Source organism: Pongo pygmaeus, chromosome 20 (genome assembly GCF_028885625.2).
Source record: "Pongo pygmaeus isolate AG05252 chromosome 20, NHGRI_mPonPyg2-v2.0_pri, whole genome shotgun sequence".
Lineage (NCBI taxonomy): Eukaryota > Metazoa > Chordata > Mammalia > Primates > Hominidae > Pongo > Pongo pygmaeus.
The window spans coordinates 15,035,109-15,055,493 of record NC_072393.2 but is presented as its reverse complement, the minus strand read 5'-3'; positions in this window follow the sequence as shown (position 1 = coordinate 15,055,493).

Here is a 20,385-nt window from a genome sequence, read left to right as displayed (position 1 = left end):
CTCACCTGTTAAACTTCTGCTCTTAACCTCACTCTGGTGTGTCTGCATCCCAGTCTTCCATGGCTGTGGGACAATGAACCTCAGGTGTTACCCCAGACAACTATGCTGCTTCATCTTGATTTTGACAATTTTTGAAGACAGTGTATTAACTTTCTAGGGCATCTGTAACAATGTGCCACAAATTGGGTGAGTAAAACAATAGCAATTGCTTGTCTCACATTTCTGTAGACTATGACGCCTGAAATCAAGGTGTTGGCAGGGCTGGTTCCACTTGAAGGCTGTGAAAAAGATTCTGTCCCATGCCTTACCCCTAGCTTCTGCTGGTTGCTGGCAGTCTTTGACTTTCCTTGACAATATAGAAGCATCACCCCAATCTCTGCTTTCATCTTCAGGTGATGTTCTCCCTCTAGGTGTGTCTGTGTCCAAATTTCCCCTTCTTATATGGACAACATTCAGATTAGAGGCCAACTCTACTCCACTATGGACCTCATCTTAGCTTAACTAATTACATTGACCACAGCCCTATTTCTAACTGAGGGCTTTATGATCATATGATAACATATTATCACATAAGCAATGCAAACTATTGTGAACATCTCAGATATTTGCAATGAAAAAATTAAACATTGGCTTCACAAAGGTCAGAATAGCTGAGACCACATTCTGAAGTTTTGGCGGTAAGGACTTCAACACATGAATTTGTAGAGAATGAAAATTCAGCCCATAAAAAACCGTTTCATCGAGACTAGCTTTAAATACAAAGAATGACCAGCATCCCAAATTGCCCGTTTCTGGTTTTTTTTTTTTTTGCAGATAAAATTTTATTGGCATATAGCCACACCCACTTGTGTACATATTATCTGTGGCTGCTTTCATGTTACAAGAGCAGATATGAGTAACTGCCACAGAAATCATCTGTCCTGGAAAGCCTACCTAAAATATTTACTCTCTGGCCTTTTTCACTGTGAAGGTTTGCTGACCCCTGAATTAAAACATTGCTCTCATTTCATCTCATCTAAGTTAGATTTTTTTTTTTTTTTTTGAGACGGAGTCTCGCTTTCTCGCCCAGGCTGGAGTGCAGTGGCGTGATCTCGGCTCACTGCAAGCTCTGCCTCCCGAGTTCACGCCATTCTCCCACCTCAACCTCCCAAGTAGCTGGGACTACAGGCACCCACCACCACACCCACCTGATTTTGTTTTTGTATTTTTAGTAGAGACGGGGTTTCACCATGTTAGCCATGATGGTCTCAATCTCCTTACCTCGTGATCCACCCACTTCAGCCTCCCAAAGTGCTGGGATTACAGGCGTGAGCCACAGCAGCAAGCCTAAGTTAGATTTTTTTTAAGCATCTCAGCACACCATTAAAATTTTCTAATGAACATGAAATTCTTTGCAAAACTCCATTCTTATTACTATGTAATTAGAAGGGTTTCGTTCCATACATACAATGCTAACTCAAACAATAAGTGATCCTTTCCTAGTAATCTAAATATTAATTCTCATGATGGGTGGGACCTTCATATCCCCTCTGCATAGCAAAATCTCTGACATAGAAGGAAAGTGTGGTAAATTCTTGTTGAATAGGTAAACCTAAACTAGTATATGCATATCTTGAATAAATAAGTAGAATTAACGAAGCTGTGAAGCTAGAAAAACTTTTAGCTACTCTGTAGTTAAGCCTCACAGAGATTTTGAGTAACACCCTTATGTGAAGTCTCTGTTGTAAGATTATGTCATTATTCACCATCACACACATGTTAAAGCTAATTCAGTGCCATCATCTTCCAGGGGAGTGATGTAGAACAGGAAAGACTGAATGAATGGTCAACTTTTCATGTAACTCACTCAATTAGTGGAAATGGTCCTTCCATTTCTTTTTCTTTTTTTTTTTTTGAGATGGAGTCTCACTCAGTTGCCAAGCTGGAGTGGGGAGTGCAGTGGCACGATCTCGGCTCACTGCAACCTCCACCTCCCGGGTTCAAGTGATTCTCCTGCCTCAGCCTCCTGAGTAGCTGGGACTATACACACGTGCCACCACGCCCAGCTGATTTTTGTATTTTTAGTAGAGATGGAGTTTCACCATGTTGGCCAGGATGGTCTTGATCGCTTGACCTCGTGATCTGCCTGCCTCAGCCTCCCAAAGTGCTGGGATTACAGGCTTGAGCCACTGCACCCGGCCTGGTCCTTCCATTTCTAATTGAGAAGAGTGATGGTGAAACTGCCTTTGCAAAAAATTATCTCTGAGAACATTATGACGGTGAAAGAGGTCTGACCTAACTAACTCCATCTTGCCTCTAACCTCCAAGCTGTCTTTGCTCATTCCTGGGCTTAGGCAGAACTAACTTTGGGAGAAACTTAGTTTATAGTTTAACTTTGAAACAAAGACGGTAACAGCCCTTTCCCAAAACGAACTCCCTTCCTGCTGGGAGACTAGACTGCCTTCATAGGACTAACATATTAGCCACAAGATCAGAAACTATGGTTTAAAAGTCACTCAGTTCGCCAGGCGCGGTGGCTCACGCCTGTAATCCCAGCACTTTGGGAGGCCGAGGCGGGCGGATCACAAGGTCAGGAGATCGAGACCATCCTGGCTAACATGGTGAAACCCCATCTCTACTAAAAATACAAAAAAATTAGATGGGCGTGGTGGTGGGTGACTGCAGTCCCAGCTACTCTGGAGGCTGAGGCAGGAGAATGGTGTGAACCCGGGAGGCGGAGCTTGCATTGAGCCGAGACTGTGCCACTACATTCCAGCCTGGGTGACAGAGCAAGACTCTGTCTCAAAAAAAAAAAAAAAGAAAGAAAAGAAAAGAAAAAAGTCACGCAGCTAGAGACTGCAAGATTCTGAACCTCCCCAGATTGCTTCTGGGGATAACATCACTATTGTAAAACCTAAGATTGGTGCTTGAGCTATTTTGCAGACCGTGTACTCCATTGCTCATTTGGCACCACCCAGACTGATAAACTAACTCATCTGGTCTTGTGGCCCCTCCCAGGAACTGACTCAGCACAAAAGGAGAGCTTTGACTTCCTATGATTTCATCTCTAACCCAATCAGTCAGGACTCCCCACTTCCCAACTCCTACCCACCAAATTATTCTTTAAAACCCCAATCCCCAGATTTTCAGGGAGACTGATTTGAGTAATAATAAAACTGTGGTCTCTTGTACAGCTGGCTCTGCATGAATTAAACTTTATTGCAATTCTCCTGTCTTGATAAAGCAGCTCTGTCTAGGCAGCAGGCAAGGTGAACCCATTGGGCAGTTACAATGGTGCAATCAACTCTATTGTTGGACACCTCCCAACATTAGAGACTGAAAAATCTGAGTCAAAATTGCCTTCCCTATAACGTCTATGATTAGTTATTTTGAAGGAATCGATCAATTTTCAACACTCTTCCATGAAACCACTAGTCATTTCTTAGACAAAAGGTTTATTCCTGTCTTCACCCCCATAAGTTTTCTATACTCCTTAGAAGGTGGAATGAGTTCCTTTATCCATAATTCCTCTTCCACTGACATTCTATATTCACTCAGTTCTAACACTGCTGCTTCTAAAGTGTGAGACACAAGAATGCACCCAACACTCCAGGCATTTAATGATAAGCACAGAACACGCTTCCTTGAATAATCTGCAGCCCCAGGCCAGTGTGCATGTGTCTGTGTTGCAAAGCCACAAGACACATATTAAACATTAATTAGTAAAGTTGGATAAATAGAAAAGGTCAGTGTTAGGGGGTGGGCGGGGCAGAGAGAGTGGGAGAATTGTCACAAGGGTAAAAGAGTTTCATGGAAGAAATGTTGGGAAGTGAAATGTCGGGATAATTAAATGAGTGACCATCAGGTGTGGCTATTAGTAGATCACCAGGGATATAAACAGGTACCAGTTGGTTGGTGTTAAAGATGAAACCCAGATTGGCTCCTCCTCATCTTCTCAAGTTCTCAGTGCTGCAACATTCCATGATTTCGTCTTCTAGCCTCTTCTTTTCCCTACCTGTTCTCACTTTTCCCTATCTGTCTCTCACCACGTGTCTCTCTAGTTAATGTCATGCTGTCTCATAGACTTAAGATCATATATGGAGGCTAAAGAATCCAAAATGCATATCTTCAGACAAGATGACTCCAGATTCATAGACCCAACTGCCTCTTAGACAACTCCATTTGGAAGCTTAACACACATTTCAAACCTGACATGCCCAAAATCTTAATCCTAATTACTCCCAGCCTTCTCCACTCACAATCTTCCCATCTATGTACATGGCAAAACTCCATTATTCCAGCATCTCAAGTCAGAATCGTTTGAGTTGTACTTAACTCCTTTCTCTCTCTCTCTGTCTGTCTCTGTCTGTCTCTCTCTCTCTCGATTGTATATAAATGGAATCATACACTATTTTGACTTTGTGAGTGACTTCTTTCACTTAGCTTAATGCTTTCAAGGTTCATCCATGTTGTAGCATGTATTGGTACTTCATTATCTATTTTGACAAATAATACTCCATTGTATAGATAGACTATAATTTGTTATCCACTCATCAATATGAGAGACACTTCAGCTTTTCCACTTTTGGACTATTATGAATATTCTTATAAACGCTTGTATACAATTTTTTTTTTTGAGACAGAGTTTCACTCTTATTGCCCAGGCTGGAGTGCAATGGCGCTTTCTCAGCTCACTGCAACCTCCACCTCTCAGGTTCAAGCAATTCTCCTGACTCAGCCTCCCTAGTAGCTGGGATTACAGGCGCCCACCACCATGCCTGGCTAATTTTTTTGTATTTTTAGTAAGACGGGTTTCACCATGTTGGCCAGGCTGGTCTCGAACTCCTGGCCTCAGGTGATCGGCCCGCCTCAGCCTCCCAAAGTGCTGGGATTACAGGCGTGAGCCACCACGCCTGGCCTTGTATACAAATTTTTGTGTAGACATATGTTTCCATTTCTCTTGAATATATACGTTGGAGCAGAATTACTGGGTTGTATGGTAATTCTATGTTTAACATATTGAGGAACTGCCAAAATGTTTTTCATAGTGACTGCACCATTCTCATCTCCACCAACAATGTAGGAGTGTTCCAATTTCCCCATATTCTCATCAAAACTTGTTATTGCTTGTCTTTTTCTTTTTTTTTTTAGCCATTCCAAAAGATGTGGAGTGGTAGCTCAGTGTGGTTTTAATTTGCATGTCCCTAATGACTTATGATAAGACTCTTTACAAGTGTATATTGACCATTTGCATATCTTCTTTGGGGACATATCTATTCAAATTATTTGCCCATTTTTAATTGAGTTATTTATCTTTTATTGTTAAGTTGCAAAAGTTCTATGTATGTTCTGGATATAAGTCTCTTGCCAGATGATTTTGATGCATAAACATTTTTAATTTTGATGCAGTCCTATTTATCTAATTTTGTATTTTGTCATTTGTGCTTCGGATGCCATATCTAAAAATCCACTGCCTAAACCAAGGTCAAAAAGACTTACTTCTTTTTTTTTTTTTCTACAAGTTTTACAGTTTTAGCTCTTACATTTAGGCCTATGATCCATGTGGAGGTGATTTTTTAATGCAGTGTGAGGTAGGGGCTTAACTTCATTCTTTTGCATGCTGAAATACAGTTGTCCCAGAAACATTTCTTAAATAGACCATTCTTTCTCCCCAATGAATTGTCTTCATATCCTTGTTGAAAATCTATAGACCATAAATGTAAGAGTTTATTTCTGTACTCTTGATTCTATTTCATCAGGCTATATGTCTAATCCTTATGCCCATACCACACTGTCTTGATTACTGTAGCTTTGTAGTAAGTTTTAAAATCAGGAAATGTGAGTCTTCAAGTTGGTTCTTCTTCTTCAAGATTCTTTGACTATTGTGAATCCTCTACCATTCCACATAAATTTTAGGGTCATCCTGTCAATTTACGCAAAAAAGTTAACTGGGCTTGTGGTAGGGACTATGTTAAATTCATCAAGTTGGGGAGTACTTCTATCTTATCAATACTAAGCCTCCCAATTCATGAACATGGGATGTCTTTCCATTTCTTTAGATCTTCAACTTCTTCCAACAATGTTTCATAATTTTCAATGTACAAGCCTTGCACTTTATATAGTAGTATTTGTATATCTTCTTTCACAGGATAATTATAATGAGCAGCTAAACCAGATGATCTTGTCTCCTGGAAAATGAGGACAATGTTGAACTGTCATTCACTGAGCCAGGAGTATCTTAAAAATGCTTTTTCATGTTTGTTACAAATAACTTTTCATGACACCATTATAAAAGAAAATTTCCAGGAAATGTTTCACACGCAGTTGCTGTAGAATTTAGGTTTTCTGATCCATAGAGCATGCTCAGCTAACTCCCATTGCAGGTAAGGTGCTATGGCCCAATTTCACACATACTTTGGATTAAATCCTCTGTTTCAACCTGCTTTTCTAAAAAGATCTTCCTCAAGTTGAAAATATATAACCAGGAAAACCAGCCTTAACAGACTTTCTCAAAATAGCATAAGAGAGGAAATTATTGTTCAGTCCAAGACCTTCATGTAAAGCAAACAACTGATCTCAATTGCCCAGCACTTTCTTGGTTTAGTACAAAAAGCCCCAATCCCAGAAAAACATCTGTTACAGGAAAACCAGGTCACCTGAGCTCCCTACCTGCATGCCCCATCTTCTTCACTCTTCTTTTCTAAAGAGTCTCTAATTTAATTCATTCGACAAATATATTTTTATTACTCACCAAGTGCAGCACACAGATCAATAAAGATTCAATTCCTGCCTTTACAGAGCTTACAGATAATTTTTTGATGTTTCCTGGCTAGAGTAAAATCAGAACTCTGTAAACAGAATCTCTTCACTCTTCCATTTTATAAACTGAGCTATGGAACTAGGCATATATTTCTACTGCACATTTAGTAAAATGTATTTATAGATAACATGTTATTTTATCCTCAGCATGATATCTAAATCCAGAGCAGTTCCACCTAAAATAATATTCCCTCTGGGCTCCCACTGACCAAATTTGTACCAATTTGAACATCAAGGAAAATGACTTTAAATTATTATGACATATTAAATAAAAAATATCCATGAGTTCATAGTGATACATAAAATACCAGCCAATAAATGTAGAAGATATGATAGAATTAGAAAATCACGATTTTTCAATATCCAGTAAATGACCACTAAAAATGTTGCATAGTGGAGAACAGGGTATCCCTACAGTACCAAAGAATCATCTCACAAATTACTGATTAATTACAAGTGCCAAAGTGTACATTTACAATGTGGAGATCTGATAGTCACTATCTGAATTCAGTCTCAGGCTTAACATTATCAATACAGGGGCAACCTGACATTATATATCTCCTGATAAGACATGAAGTCACAAAATCATGTTTGTGGCAAATAAAGAATTATTGACAAATCAGCCTAACCTCAATCTAATCTAGTCTTTATTTAGACTGAAGGTTGGCAAACTACAACATGCAGACCAAATTCAGCCTGCTGCTTGTTTTTACAAATATGGTTTTATTGGAACATGGCTACACTTATTCACTGATGTATTATTATTGACAGCTGCTTTCAACCTACAATGTCAGAGTTGAGGTGTTGTAACAGAGACTATAAGGCCACAAAACCAAAAAAAAAAAATTACTATCTGACCCTTTATAGAAAAAGTTTGGTGGCCCCGTTCTTCTAGACCTAACCTTCAATCTACGTGAAATACAAGGGACAGAAGAAGTTAAGTGACATGATGAGGAAACAAACTGGCAAATCCAGAACATGAGACATTCAACAAGAAAACTGACCTAGACTCTTCTAAAGTCATTATCATGAAAAAAGTGGCCAGTAGCTACTCTAGATTAAGACACAAAACCAGCAAAACAATCAAATTCAATATCAATTTTGGTGGAAACTCTAGTTCAAATATATGGTATAAAAGATATTTTGGAGTCAAGCGGGATAATTTGACTATGCATTACATATTAAAAGTTATTGTGAAATTATTTATTCCTTTGGGTGTAATAATAGTATCATGGTTATATAAAGAACATTCTTATTCTTAGAATTTGTTGAAGAATTATTTAAGACAGAAGTGCTGGCCGGGCACGGTGGCTCACACCTGCAATCCCGGCACTTGGGGAGGCCGAGGTGGGCGGATCACCTGAGGTCAGGAGTTCGACACCAGCCTGACCAACATGGAGAAACCCTGTCTCTACTAAAAATACAAAATTAGCCGGGTGTGGTGGCGCATGCCTGTAATCCCAGCTACTCAGGAGGCTGAGGCAGGAAAATCGCTTGAACCCGGGAGGCGGAGGTTGCAGTGAGCCGAGATCGCGCCATTGCACTCCAGCCTAGGCAACAAGAGCAAAACTCTGCTGCAAAAAAAAAAAGATGGAAGTGCCATGATGTCTGCCACTGACTACCAAATATTTTGTATGTGTAAATGTGTGTATATAGATTGAGAGAGATGTTTTCTAGGGTGCCACTATACTAATATTGTTCCATCTCTATGGATGATATATGAGTGTTTATTGTATCAATCTTCTGAATTTTTTCTGTGTTTTAAAATTATAAATAAAGGTGTCAGGAAAGCAAATGCGTTAATTAGTTCTTAATTCATTAAGGATATACTCTCATGAATTCCTAGACATCCAGATCAAATGCTTTTTTCTCTGCACAAAGTTAATTTTGTCAATAGATGTTTTATAAAACTGTGAATATGTATGGCTACAAGGTGATGGATTTAAAATCTAAAAATTAAAAATAAAATTATTAAAACGTTAGGAAAAAATGGAGTGGATCTCTACTTCTGCCTAGGAAATAGCAAATAAAAATGAGTATGGCTCCCAACCCAAGAATAAGACAATCCAAATAAACTACAAAACCACTAATTTTCTTGAACCCATTAGAGAACGGAGGTCATGGGACAAGAAAGTAGCCTGAAATCAAAGGAAAGACAGGAGTGTCTAAAGAGAGACCATAAGGAGTACTGGCGAACCTAAGGCAGAGCACAAAAGGAAGTTATCTGGGTGTAATACAAGTGATTAAGAAGAATTCATCTAAATTTTTAATGAATTTAATAGCCCCAATAGTGGTCACTGATGAAAGTATAAGAACTCCGCAGGAGTGCAAAAAATGTGGGGAGACTCTCTCTGAAATGCAACTACATAGGGAAGATCCACAGCTGAAGGCAGAACAAGTATGAGACAAACAAACCCTCTTGCAAAAAGAGCCCTCACCCCAACACAAGACACCAAAGTAACACTCAAATAAACTGAAGCCTGGGGTTCACTGATTCCAGACACACTTAACCTCCCACAAAAATAGCTTAGGAGAAATAATACAAAGATGTGCTCATTTCCAGTCATAAATAATACCTCATTGTCAGCTGCCCTACACAAATTGTCCAGCATTCAATCAAAAATTATGAAACACAGGCCAGCCACAGTGGTTTACACCTGTAATCCCAGCACTTTGGGAGGCAGAGGCAGGCAGATCACCTACCAGGAGTTCAAGACAAGCCTGGCCAACATGGCGAAACCCTGTCTCTACTAAAAATACAAAAAAAAAAATCAGACGGCGTGATGATGTGCACCTGTAATCGCAGCTACTTGGAAGGCTGAGGCAAGAGAATTGCTTGAACCCAGGAAGTGGAGGTTGCAGTGAGCCAAGATTACACCACTGCACTCCAGCCTGGGCACAGAGTGAGACTCTGTCTCAAAAAAAATTATGAAGCACAAGCAAAAGCAAGAAAACACAAACCACAGAGAAATCAGCAGAAACCAGACTTAGAAATAAACTAATAGGGAATTTAAAATAACTATAATCGGGCCGGGCACAGTGGCTCACACCTGTAATCCCAACACTTTGGGAGGTCAAGGCAGGAGGATCACGAGATCAAGAGATCGAGATCATCCTGGCAAACATGGTGAAACCCCGTCTTTACTAAAAATACAAAAATTAGCTGGGCATGGTGGTGCGCTCCTGTAGACCCAGCTACTCAGGAGGCTGAGGCAGGAGAATCGCTTGAACCTGGGAGGCCAAGGTTGCAGTGAGCCAAGATCCTGCCACTGCACTCCAGCCTGGCAACAGAGAGAGACTCTGTCTCAAAAAAAACTATAATTAATTTTTTTTAACTCTAGTGCAATTCTGACCTTGGGGACAATTTTGCCCCAGGGAATATTTAGAAATTTCTGGAGACATTTTTAGTTGTCACAGAGAAGGGGCTCCTACAGGCATCTAGTAAGTAAAGGTAAATGGCCATCAGTTTATTGCATTCTCTTATCAAAACTCCTGAACCGCAGGACACTGGCTGCCACTCTGGCTGGTCCCTCCCAGCCCACAGTAGTCTCCCTCATTCTCTGACTCCCTCCAATTCCTTTCCAAGCTCTGCATTCTTCCAATTTCTCATACTTACTCTCACAGGACTCCTATTTCCTGGGCACTCAGAACCACCAACATCCCAGCCCTAGATCCCTGAGTCCTATTCCTGGATTTCTGCAGGCCCCCGCACTGGGACCTCAATTTCACTCCCTGCAAATGTGTGGTCTCTGACTTCCGGTATGGGAAGCAAGGATTTCCGGTTCCCACGCTCCTGTTGACAAAAACTTCCCGTTTTCGTTTTTTGAGGTTGCGCAGCAGCACTTTGGGAGGCCGAGGCAGGCAGATCACTTGAGGTCAGGAGTTCGAGACCAGCCTGGCCAACATGGTAAAACTCTGTCTCTACTAAAAATACAAAAAATTAGCTGGGCATGGCAAGAGCCTGCAATCCCAGCTACTCAGGAGTCTGAGGCAGGAGATCGCTTGAACCCAGGAGGTGGAAGTTGCAGTGAGCCAAGATCCTGCCACTGCACTCCAGCTTGGGTGACAGAGACCCTGTCTCAAAAAAAAAAACAAAAACAAGCAAACAAACAAACAATCAAAAAAAAAAAAAACAAGCTGACTCTGGACTCACACAGGCCTGGTGTCTCCAATCCCAGCCTTGCCATTTTCTGGTTCTATGAACCTGGGTGAGCCGCATCGCCTTCCTGAGCCTCAGTTTCCCCATCTGTAAAACGGGGATTCACCCATTCACCGTTCCACAAATGTGCACCCAGGACCCACTGACACCAAGCGCTGCGCCCAGCTCTAACCTATATAAAGTTAAGGCAGAACACGAACATGGTAAGTGCGTTCCTCCCTCCCCCTGGCATGGAGCTGCTGAACTAGCTTGGGACTGGGGGAATCAGAGCATACCTGGACAGAGGGAGGACCACAGAGTGGACCACCCCCACTCTTCTCAGATCCCCCTCATTTGACCAAAAAGCCCCTCTACCAGGAGGTGGGACCCCAAGCAGGGTGCCCGGGCTTGGCGTCCTAATCCGAGTCAGGAACTGACCCCAGCAGCCAGACAGGGGAGGGGGCTAAAGCTCGGGTTTTCCCACCTCCGGCTTCCCGCCGCTGCAGCGCGTGGAGCGAGCGCCACCTGTGGGCCGCCAAGGGGAGGTGCGTGCGATTGCCGGGGAAGTGGATGGTCGCCCCCGTTTCTCCCCGATCCGGGCGCCTCAGGCCCCCCAGGAGTTTAGGAAACAGCTCTCATCTCTTAAATTATCCTCCACATCCCACTTTTCCCAGTTGTCATTTCCCAGCTAGAACTCATCGTTCATGTATTATTTATGCACATTTATTGAGCAGCTACTGTGTGTATTGAGCAAACCTAGAGCATTGCTGTAGGTTTCGAGTACAGAGAAGAAACAGAACAGGCCTGGCTCAGGCCTGTAACCCCAGCCACTCAGGAGGCTGAGGCGGGAGGATCACTTGAGCCCAGGAGGTGGAGGCTGCAGTGAGCCGTGAAGGCAACACCACACTCCAGCCTGGGCAACAGAGCAAGACCCTGTCTCTAAAAGTAAGAAGAGGCCAGGTGCAGTGGCTCGGCCAGGCACGGTGGTCATGCCTGTAATCCCGGCACTTTGGGAGGCCGAGGTGGGTGGGTCACCTGAGATCAGCAGTTTAGGACCAGCCTGGCCAACATGGTGAAACCCCCTGTCTACTAAAAATACAAAAATTAGCCAGGCGTGGTGGCAGGCGCCTGTAATCCCAGCTACTCAGGAGGCTGAGGCAGGAGAATTGCTTGAACCGGAGTGCAGAAGTTGAACCGAGATCATGTCACTGCACTCCAGCCTGGGCGACAGAGCAAGACTCTGTCTCAAAAAACAAAAAAATTAAAAGATAAGAAAAATTCTGAGGGAAAGGTGTTCCAGGTGGAGGGAACAGCGCATGCAAAGGCTCTGAGGCTGGACTGGGCCTGGTATATTTATTTGGGGAATAGTGAGGAAGCTGCTGTGGCTGGAGGCAAGTGAATGAGGGGAAGAGAGCTGGAGTTGACAGGGCAAATCACACAGCCAAGCCTTGTGGGCCTTGGGGATTTTACTGGGTGAGGTGGGAGCCATAGAGGGTTCTCGAGGAGAGGAAGAGCTTGATCTGAACAGATTCAGGTGCTCTCAAGAAGAATAGATGGCCAGACCAACAAGACAGCTGTCACAGATACAGGAAGAGATTTTATATCTCCCTGCGGTTGGTTTTGTTGCCTTTTCCCATGACTCATGGGGAGAGGCACCAGTGGGGCGAGGAGCTGGGAAGACAGGCCACCCCAGACTTCCCCTTCCCAGGAGTCAGGGAGCCCCCACCCCACCATGTCCCAGGACACACTTGGGCAGGGCTGCCAGGAGTATTTGTGTTTCGCCCTCTCTAGATGGGTGGAAATGAGGTATGGCTGGGGAGGTGGAGGGGTGGCCAGGAGGGAAGCTGGGTCCCAGAGAGGCAGGACCCATGAAGGCATCAGGGAAGGGGGTGCCCCCTCTGAGAAGGCACAGGGGTCTTGCTGTCTCCTTTCTCTATTTGAGTACCAAAGCCCCGCTCAAGCCCGAAGCTAAAGGGAAGGTCAAGGGTGTGGGGGTGTCAGGCTGTGGGTGGCTGGGTTTAGTCACAGCTGCGATTGCACTGCCGATAAGGACCCTCGAGGCTGAATGTCACCCCTGCCAGGGTTGGGCAACATCCTGTTTGGGAAGTCTCTTCTAGTTATGTTTTTCGCTTCTCCAGCCCAGCTCTGACCCTAGTGGGAGAATTACAGGCAGGGGAGCACACACTGAATGCTCACGTTACCAGAAACAGAAATAATCCCCTTTAAATTTTCCCAAGAATAGGATATACACATGCAAAAAAAAAAAAAAATTAAAGAACTTAGACCCTACCTCATAGTCATACACAAAAAGTAACTATATATGAGGCCAGGTGCAGTGCCTCACGCCTGTAACCCCAGCACTTTGGGAGACCGAGGCGAGGGGATCACCTGAGATTAGGAATTCGAGACCAGCCTGACCAACATGTCTTTACTAAAAATACACACACAAAAAAAAATAGCCAGGGGTGGTGGCACACACCTGTAATCCCGGCTACTCAGGAGGCTGAGGCAGGAGAGTCGCTTGAACTCAGGAGGTGGAGGTTGCAATGAGCCGAGATCATGCCACTGCACTCCAGCCTGGGTGACAGACAGAGACTCCATCACAAAAAAATTAAATTAAATTAAATTAAATTAAAAAATAAAAATAAGTATCTGTTTGTGTCTGCCTTCAGTTTTCTCAGGTATATACCCAGGAGCAGAATGGCTGGATCACAGGGTCACTCTACACGTAACTTTTTGAGGAGCTGCAAACTGTTTTCTATGCCTGGAAAGAAGTGAAAGGGAGACCTCCATCCGAGGGACAGAGCCCTGGGGATGGGTTGATTCTCACCAATGCTTTCCCATCGCTTCTTTCTGGGACTGGCTGGGACAGTCAGTGCCATCCGTGGCCCTATTTCTCGGGAACCCACAAGCCCACAACAGAAGAGGCCCAGAGGCATGAGGAGGGGTTGACCCGGGTGGGCACCCAGCCTAAATAAGCCCCCTTCCTCTCCTGGCCTTCCCCACCCAAGTCAAGGGAAGGATTCCGAGACCCCCGTCCTCACAGTGCCCCCCAGAAGCCTGACCCTGTCCTTATCAGGACTTCGGCACCACCCAGCTCAGAAGACTTTGCAAAATGGGGAAGACACTGAGAGCTGCAAGAAAGTGACAAAAATGCCACCAAGAGTCACACAGAGTTCCCAGCTCGGGGCTTCTTGTTGGCTGCCACCAGTTCCCCACCCCCACAGCCACCCCCGAGCTGTTCCCCTCCCCCACCCTACTCTCTCCTTTGCTTCCTCTAAACGCTTCTCCTTAAAACTTTTACACATTTTAAAATTCTTTTTTAAATATTTGTATAGAGCCTCAGGTTTATAGAATAAATGAAACAATGCAATTCTTGGGACCATCGGTCTATCCATGATCAGCTTTATTTTACTTACTTATTTACTGAGACAGAGTCTCACTCTGCGGCCCAGGCTGGAGTGCAGTGGTGAAATCATAGCTCACTGCAACCTCAAACTCCCAGGCTCAAGAGATTCTCCCACCTCAGCCCCCTGAGTAGCTGGGATTACAGGCATGTGCCATCACTCCTGGCTAATTTTTGCATTTTTTTGTGGAGATGGAGTTTTACCATGTTGCCCAGGCTGGTCTCGAACTCCTGGGCTCAAGGGATCCTCCCGCCTCGGCCTCCCAAAGTGCTGAGATCACAGGCATGAGCCACTGTCCCTGGCTGATTTTATCTTCCTTGATACAAACTCTTTTCAGAATTCTCTTTGTTTTTGCTTTGGTCGCTGATAAAATCACGTCTGAATATAACCGCAAAACACCACATGCCTGCGTTACATGGCGTTATGTTAAACAACCATCATTTTGGCTGGGCGCAGTGACTCATGCCCGTCTCTACTAAAAATACAAAAAAATTAGCTGGGCGTGGTGGTGTGCACCTGTAATCCCAGCCACTTGGGAGGCTGAGGCAGGAGAATGGCTTGAACCCGGAGGGCGGAGGTTGCAGTGAGCTGAGATTGTGCCACTGCACTCCCGCCTGGGCGACAGAGCAAGAGACTCTGTCTCAAGAAAACAAAACAAAACAGCCATCATTTTAGGAAACATTTATATGTGGAAACTTCTATCTGTATTGTTCACAATTTGCGGGAATAAAGAACTTTGCTTGGCAAAAAAAATATGTAAATTAAAAAATAAAAGGGAAGGAAGGCATACCCATGAGCCTCCCTTGTCACCAAGAACTGAGACATGACCTTATTCCCATGCTCCCATCTTTACCTTGCTGATTACCACCAGTCCAAATATTCTTTGCCCCTTATTCCTTTGCTCAGTTAACTTATTTTTTATTTTACTTACTTTTGAGACAGGGTCTTGCTCTATCACCCAGGCTGGAGTGCAGAGGCGTGATCACAGCTCACTGCCACCTCGAATTCCTGGGCTCAAGCCATCTTCCCACTTCAGCCTCCTGAGTAGCTGGGACTACAGGTGCGAGTCACCACGCCTGGCGAATCTTTTATTTTTATTTTTGTGGAGATGGGGGTCTCATTATGTTACCCAGGATGGTCTTGAACTCCTGGGCTCAAGCGATCCTCCCATCTCAGCATCCCCAAGTAGCTGGGATTACGAGCATGAGCCACTGTGCCCGGCCCAGCCTTGTTTATTTTTATTTATTTATTTATATTTATGTATTTTTATTTTATTTTATTTTATTTAGACGGAATCTCGCTCTTGTCTCCCAGGCTGGAGTGCAGTGGCGCAATCTCAGCTCACTGCAACCTCTGCCTCCCGGGTTCAAGTGATTCTCTTGCTTCAGCCTCCCAAGTAGCTGGGATTACAGGCACCCACCACCACACCTGGCTAATTTTTGTACTTTTAATAGAGACGGGGTTTCACCATGTTGGCCAGGCTGGTCTTGAACTCCTGACCTCAGGTGTTCCACCCACCTCGGCCTCTCTGGGATTACAGGCATGAGCCACCGCGCCTCGCTGCCTTGATTATTTTTTAAAGTCTTCTTGTGTATGTTTGTATCCTGAAACCAAATATTTTATTATCTTTGTATCTCAGCTTTTTTGCAAGGTGGCCTTTTCCTATGGGGCTTTGGAGACTTTTTCAAGATTCTAGTATGGAATCTGTCATGCTGCAATTTAAGATTTTTTTCTCCTGACTTCACTCAGTTTTTAAATTTAAGAAAGGGGTGTGGCTAGGCATGGTGTTGTGCACCTGTAATCCCAGCATTTTGGGAGGCTGAGGTGGGCAGATCACTTGAGGGTCAGGAGATCGAGACCAGCCTGGCCAACATGGTGAAACCCCATTTCTACTAAAAAATTAGCTGGGCGTGGTGGTGTGTGCCTGTAATCGCAGCTTCTAGGGAGGCTGAGGCAGGAGAATTGCTTGAAGCCGGGAGGCGGAGGTTGCAGTGAGCCGAGATCTCACCACTGCACTCTAGCCTGGGTGACAGGGCAAGATTCCATCCCCCTCACAAAAAAAAAAAAAAGTGAAAAGTTAGCCAGGCATGGCAACATGTCCCTGTAGTCCCAGCTACTTGGTAGGCTGAGGCAGGAGGATCACACGAGCCCAGGAGGTGCAGGCTGCCTGAAGCCATAATTGTGCCACTGTGCTCCAGCGTGGGCAACAGAGACCCTGTCTCTAAAATAATAATAATAAATTATGCTAATATAATTAATAATACCATTATTATTATTGGTTGGATAATCTTGGGTTGTTTCTTTTTTTTTTTTTTTTTTTTTGAAACGGAGTCTCGCTCTATCGCCCAGGCTGGAGTGCAATGACGCGATCTCAGCTCACTGCAACCTACATCTCCTGGGCTCAAGCAATTCTCCTGCCTCAGCCTCCCAAGCAGCTGGGATTACAGGCAATCTTGGGTTACTTCTTAGCTGAACAACCTGGGGCCAATGGCCCAAAACCCCCAGGTGCCAGTTCCCCTTTTGACAAATGAGGAACATGTTCGTGCCCCACATCATTGCAGAGGTTGTCCAGAAGGTGCAAAATAGGTCAGCAAGACTGAGACTTCCGGACAAAGAGAAGGCGGAGAAACACAGGCAGACACCCCAGCAGGGACCAGATCAGCAAGGCAGAAGGAGGCTTCCTTTAGCTGGGCGGCAGCGGAGTGGAGTGGCAGGAGTACTACTAATTTGCATGGTTTACCATATGGGGCCCCACTCAGCACAGCCCACTCTGTGCTGGTGCTCTGCAGAAAACAAGACAAAAGTCACTCAGGGAGCTGACAGCCTAATGCGGCTCGAGGGCAGATGGTTGCAAGGGAAGAAGGAAGATGGTGAGAAGTATTGGAGACTCAAGAAAGCAGCTTGGTGGCTCACGCCTGTAATCCCAGTGCTTTAGGAGACTGAGGTATGTGGATCATTTGAGGACAGGAGTTCGAGCCCAGCCTGGCCAACATGGTGAAACTCTGTCTCTACTAAAAATACAAAAAACTAGCTAGGCACGGTGGTTGCATGCCTGTAATCCCAGCTACTTGGGAGGCTGAGGCAGAAGAATCACTTGAACCTGGGAGCTTGCACTGAGCCGAGATCAAGCCACTGCACTCCAGCAGCATAGGTGACAGAGTGAGACTTCATCTGAAAAAAAAAAAAAAAAGCCAAGAAGGGTTTCAGAGTGCTGAGGATGGGAGGAGTTTACATTTTGGATGAGGCAGGTAGGTCAAAAGATGTTTCAGCCAAAAACTGAAGAGAGAAGGGAGTGAACCCTGAGGTTATTCAGGGTAAGAGTGTTTCAGGGCCAGGCACAATGGCTCACGCCTGTAATCCCAGGACTTTGGGAGGCCGAGGCGGGTGGATCACAAGGTCAGGAGTTCAAGACCAGCCTGGCCAACATGGTGAAACCCTGTCTCCACTAAAAATACAAAAATTATGTAGATGCGATGGCAGGTGCCTATAATCCCAGCTACTCGGGAGGCTGAGGCAGGAGAATTGCTTGAACCCGGGAGGCAGAGATTGCAGTGAGACGAGATAGCACCACTGCACTCCAGCCTGGGTGACAGAGCAAGACTCCATCTCAGAAAAAAATAATAATTAATAATAATAATAATAATAATTGTAAAAGAATGTTTCAGGCCGGGCATTGTGGTTCACACCTGTAATCCCAGCACTTTTGGGATGCCAAGGCAGGCAGATCACTTACGGCCAGAAGTTCGAGACCAGCCTGACCAACATAGCGAAACTCTGTCTCTACTAAAAATACAAAAATTAGCCAGGCGTGGTGGCTTGCACCTGTAATTCCAGATACTTGGGAGGCTGAGGCAGGAGAATCTCTTGAACCCAGGAGTCAGAGGTTGCTGTGAGCTGAGATCACATCACCACACTCCAGCCTGGGTGACAGAGCGAGACTCTGTCTCAAAATAAATAAATGAATGAACAAATAAATAAAATAAAATAAAAATACAAAAATTAGCCAGGTGTGGTAGTGGGCACCTGTAGTCTGAGCTACTCTGGAGGCTGAGGCAGGAGAATCGCTTGAACCCGGGAGGTGGAGGTTGCAGTGAGTCGAGATGGCGCCATTGCACTCCAACCTGGGCAATACCAGAGTCTGTCTCTAAAATAAAGTAAAATTAAATTAAATTAAAAAGTGTCGATGATCACCATGAAGGGGTGTAGGGACAATCCCTGGCATCAGGAAGTGCCGCTGCCTCCCTGAGATTCTGCAGACGCCAGCTGTCTGACCTGCCCATCTGATCTGCAGAGAAGGGACGTTGAGCCCTGGGGTTTTAGCTGGGATTTCTGGCTTTCTGAGAAAAAAAAAAAAAAGGCAAAATCCCTCCAGAGCTGGTCTGGCCCTCTCTCCTTCCAGCTTCTGCTGGTGTTCATTCACCTCCCCCCACAGCCCAGGCCACCCCCACAGGAGCCCGGGACAGGAAGGGGTAAATTCTAGGACTGGGGATGTTTGATTACTCCCAGGACAATAGTTCTCTGACTTCAGTCATTAGTGACTTTTTTTCCCCATTGCTGCAATCTCCCCCTTTGAACAATTGAACTATATTTTCCTTAGCATTCATCACTTCTGCATCTTGAATTTATTCATGTAACAAGGAGACTTGATTTCGGCATCCTTATTGAAAAACCCTCCTCATTGTCCCAGATAGTAGGGAAGCCTAAAAATAAATATAAATATAAGGAACACAAAACCAAGTCCTTGAATTCTGGCTGGATACAGACGCCTGCTAAGCCTTAGGGTCACAGAGGCGCTAAAGACATGTTAGTGCCCAGTAGAGACTTTCCCCTGGGCTCATCGCAGGGACTCCAGGGCTGGGCTGCCCGCCTGTGGATCTGAGTCTCAGCTGGGTGAGTCACTTGTGCCTCAGTTTCCTCCTCTGTCAAATGGGAATGACAACATCACTGCAGATGTTTTAAGGAGTAAATGAGTTAAAATAGATTAAAAAAAAAAAAAACACTTAGGACCAGACCTGGAACAAATTAAGTGCTCCATAAATAATAGCATTTTCTTGGCAGCATAGCGAGATCTCATCTCTACAAAAAAAAAAAAAAAAACACTTAAGGAGAAAACTAGCCAGGCGTGATGGTGCACAGCTGTAGTCCCAGCTCCTCAGGAGGCTGAGGCAGGAGGATCCCTTGAGCCCTGAAGTTTGAGGCTGCAGTGAGCTGTGATGGTGCCACTGCACTCCAGCCTGGGTGACAGAGTAAGATCTCTTAAAAAAATATATATAGCGTTTTAAAAAATTATTAAGTAGCTCAAGGGACAAGCTAATCATATGATTTATCCAGAAAGGAAAGAACCCTCCTATCACATGATTCTCTGTTGATTAACAAAGTGCCCAGAGGCCTCCGAAATATAAGTTTTCCACAGGGGGAAACTGGCTTAGAAAGACCAGAAAAATCCAGGGGAGTCTGCTCTGTGCAGTGAAGCTTCTCTTCTTGGCACCTGCCTGGCATCGGAAAAGGGCCCCTTCTCCCTCCCTGGGCTATGTGGACACTGTAATGCCTCAGTATTCTTTCTTTCTTTTTGTTTTTGACACAGGATCTCACTCTATCACCCAAGCTGGAGTGCAGTGGTACCATCATAGCTCACTGCAGCCTCAAACTCCCCAGCTCGGGTGATCCTCCCTGCCTCAGCCTCCTGAGTTGTAGTAGCTGGGACCACAGACGTCTGCCACCAAGCCCAGACAATTTTTTTTCTTTTTTAAGAAACAGAGATTTGCCATGTTGCCCAGGCTGGTCTCAAACTCCTGAGCTCAAGCGATCCTCCTGCCTCGGCCTCCCAGAGTGCTGGCATCACAGTTGTGGAGAAATAGGAATGCTTTTACACTGTTGGTGGGAGTGTAAATTAGTTCAACCATTGTGGAAGATAGTGTGATGATTCCTCAAGGATCTAGAACTAGAAATACCATTTGACTCAGTGATCCCATTGCTGGGTATATACCCAAAGGATTATAAATCATGCTACTATAAAGACACATGCACATGTATGTTTATTGC